The sequence below is a fragment of the Sinocyclocheilus anshuiensis genome, unplaced genomic scaffold, assembly GCF_001515605.1.
Source record: "Sinocyclocheilus anshuiensis isolate Anshui unplaced genomic scaffold, SAMN03320099.WGS_v1.1 scaffold1841, whole genome shotgun sequence".
NCBI classification, from domain to species: domain Eukaryota; kingdom Metazoa; phylum Chordata; class Actinopteri; order Cypriniformes; family Cyprinidae; genus Sinocyclocheilus; species Sinocyclocheilus anshuiensis.
Window position 1 is genome coordinate 82,290 of NW_015539935.1, and position 4,115 is coordinate 86,404.

The window sequence follows — 4,115 nt, forward strand, 5'->3', positions numbered from 1 at the left end:
CAATGAAACATCATGGGAAACACCTGGGACAAATTAAACATGGGAAAGGAAGGCACATGAGGAAAACAACCACAAAACACGGAACAGAGTCTGACAGTAGGCTACTGTTCACATGCGTTTTACTACTATATAGTATAGTAATAATTTAGTGCTTTCTCCTGTTTTATTGTTGTTATTGTCTTTTCTGATCATTTGGAATGAGGATAAAAAGACAAAAAAAAATAAAAATAAGTTCAAACATCAATGCAATATCTATTATTTCCTGAATATTATGAAATTCAAGATGGCCACCCCCCAATGATGTCATAATATGCAAATTAGACTAGTATATTTACACCCCACATAAACTTTCGTTCATGCCCAACATTTTTCTAATTTACAGTAGATCTCTATCTTTAAGCCCTTTCAAGCCACAAGCTTTTGAAATCTTGATGTCAAAATCCACATCAATGCAATATCTATTATTTCCTGAATATTATGAAATTCAAGATGGCCACCCCCCAATGATGTCATAATATGCAAATTAGACTAGTATATTTACACCCCACATAAACTTTCGGTCATGCCCAACATTTTTCTAATTTACAGTAGATCTCTATCTTTAAGCCCTTTCAAGACACAAGCTTTTGAAATCTTGATGTCAAAATCCAGCCTTTTTCCAAAAATCCCTGGCGCCTAAAAGGTTAACATCTCCCTTATTTCACCTAACTCTGACTGTGGGGGCACACACGTAGCAGAACTCCGTCCTCCCTGCACCCCATATTGAATCCCATATGATAACGGGCCTGACTGACTTCGAGAACATGCACCTCCTGGCATACCTTCCTGTTCCCACCTTATTGCCTCACTACGCACTTCTAACAGCGTGGAATTTGGTTCACGGCGGACTAACTGTTTGAGCTCATGCCGGAGGGCATTATCTGCCACGTGTACGACAAACTGGTCATGCAGTAAAACAGGAGCATTTGGCACAGCCCCAGGAAACTGCTGTTTAACTTTCTCCATGAGGCCCATTAGAGCAAGGGAGAATTCTAATAAACTCTCCCCTTCCAATTGCTTCCTGGAGAAAAAAAGCTTCCTGCAGGGCTACATGGGACTGAAAGCAACCAAAAACCTCACGTAATGCAAGAAAAATATTTTCCGGATCCCCCCATACTTCTTCCGAATGATACCTGATCTCCGCTTTTGCTTCCCCCTCTAAATGGTCAATTAGAAAGAAAGCCTGGTCAGATACTGACAAATGACGAGCCCGAATACAGGCCTGTGCCTCCTCAATCCATTCGTTAAGGCCCAATACCTGACTTGACATTGAACTTGGGACATTTACGGTCCCTAGGCACAAACACAAATCTTCCAGGCTGGCTAGCACCCGCATTGACTGGCTGAGGTGTAACAGGGGCTGCTTCGGGCACATCAGGACCTGCCACAACGGGAACGGGCAACGCAAGGGCACGCTCTTGGCGCAGCCTTTCGTTGTCCGCCTTCAACTGAGCCACAAGTTCTCTAAGTTTGTCCTCCATTATTAACCCAGCACTTACCACCACAGAAGGAAACCACAGAAAGGAGATCCAAGCAGAAACTACCGCTCTCCACATCCAGGAAGACGCTGTTGCTTACACTGAAAAAAGAAAAACACACTAGACAGAACTACTGTTAATGAGTCGCAATGACAAAACCCACACACACAAATAACTACCCACATCTCCACCTAAATCACAGTGATACCCTGCCGACTATGCCAGAATGTGGCAGAGCACTGAGAGATTAATAATTAATATCAAGCGACTACGCCACCCTGGGTGTGGCCCAGGGACCAATACCAAATAAAGTAATAATAATAATAATAATAATTCTTTACATTTATATAGCGCTTTTCTAGGCACTCAAAGCGCTTTACATTGTCAGGGGGTATCTCCTCATCCACCACCAGTGTGCAGCATCCACCTGGATGATGCGACGGCAGCCATAGTGCGCCAGAACGCCCACCACACACCAGCTTATTGGTGGAGAGGAGACAGAGTGATGAAGCCAATCAGTAGATATGGGGATTGTTAGGAGGCCATGATGATCAGAGGCCAATGGGCAAATTTGGCCAGGATGCCGAGGTCACACCTCTACACTTTTCGAAAGACATCCTGGGATTTTTAATGACCACAGAGAGTCAGGACCTCGGTTTAACGTCTCATCCGAAGGACGGTGCTTGTTGACAGTATAGTGTCCCCGTCACTACACTGGGGCATTAGGACCCACACAGACCACAGGGTGAGCACCCCCTGCTGGCCTCACTAACACCTCTTCCAGCAGCAACCTAGTTTCCCAGGAGGTCTCCCATCCAGGTACTGACCAGGCTCAGCCCTGCTTAGCTTCAATGGGTAACCAGTCTTCTAAAGACACACAGGTTAGTGCACTAGAAGTAGGCAGGAGACGTAGATATAAAAAGGTACAAATTTTATTAAAGATAAAGTTGAAAATACAAAGACCAAAAATGCCCTCGTTGAAACAAAACAAAAAACACAAACTTATTTAGATACAGTGCGAAAATATAACCAGGGTTGTCAACATATAAGTGTCCTGGTGTAGGAGCCGAGGCTTACCAGCAGGGAATAAAGCTAAGTTGCCATAATACAGCCTCCACAGCAAGTCACCTCCCCTTATACCTGTGCACCCACACTCAGACACAGCAAACACACTCCACTCCCCCACGGTTCACACAACACTCGTGATGAGAGAACCGCCACCAGAAATCCACCCCTGCCTTAGGCACTCAGCTCCTGCACAGAAAACAGAGTTATGTTACACAGTATACAGAAGAAACAACAGGGTTATAAGAAAAATAATAAAGTAACTTACAAAGTTACTTCAAAAGAAAATACGTCCTCCTGTACTTGTACGACCCAACAAAATAAACACAAGTACACGAAACACAAATAGTAAATAACAGAAAGAAAACAAAACTAGGCTACTAATGTAAGAAACAAAAGGAAAATAAGGGAAAATTATTTTAGGTTATTATAGGTTACCCGCTGAGATTATTTATAGGTTACCTGCTGAGGGGTAACCTCCTTCAAAATGCCTGCCACAGAACCTCGTCAAACGTGCTGCTCTGACTGTCGACCAAAGATGACGCAAAGCAGCAGGCGGAATCGTGACCCCATTCCGTTAAGCCAAACAGCCTAGATACCCTCCCGCTGGCTGCGGATATGGCAGCCCACGAGCGAATCCACCAATCACATGTGGACAGAGTGGATTTCGCTACACCTACCACAATAGAATAACAATGCATAATGCAAACTCAACCCTGCAAATGGCTAAGCCAAATAAACATAAAACTTGAAATACCACCATCTTCATCTTCAAGTGGAGGGTCATTTTTCTTCGAGTAAGACTTGTTGCATTTTCTGCATCTGAGGGCTTGCAATTCAGACACCATGGTATTTGAAAACTACTTCATGACAGGGTCTGTGAAAAAAAAAAAAAAAAGATTAATCAGTGGCTTATAATTGTCACGTTGCACACACACGAGGAGACACTGGAGAATACTTTACCAAGACTTTATTTGCACCAAGGGAGATGAACACAGGAAGACATTCACACGAAGACGTTCACAGGAAGACGTACAACAGCAGACAGAGAACTTGGGACTGGGAACACATTTTATACACACACAAAGGAGGAGGGGATGACGAGACACACCTGGGAGCAATAAACCATCATGGGGAACACCTGGGACAAATTAAACATGGGAAAGGAACACCTGGGGAGCAAGACACAGACAAAATATGGAACAGAGTTGGGGAGCAAGACACAGACAAAACATGGAACAGAGTATGACAATAATTAGCAATAGATATGCATTAGAATTTATTTGACTCTTCTCAGTTTACCTTTCAAAACTTGGTCTAAATCCTCATCAAGCTTGACATGAGCATCTGTTTTCATTCTCTTATGCCTAGTTCACACAACAGGATTTTAAGCCCGATTTAAGCCCGATTTGCAAATTAACGAGCTTGCCGACAGGTCGGGCTGTGATCGGGGGGAAATCAGCAGGTGATCAGCGCTCGGCAATCTTTATGTGTGAACTACACAACGACGCATCAAAGAGGCTCGCTGACACG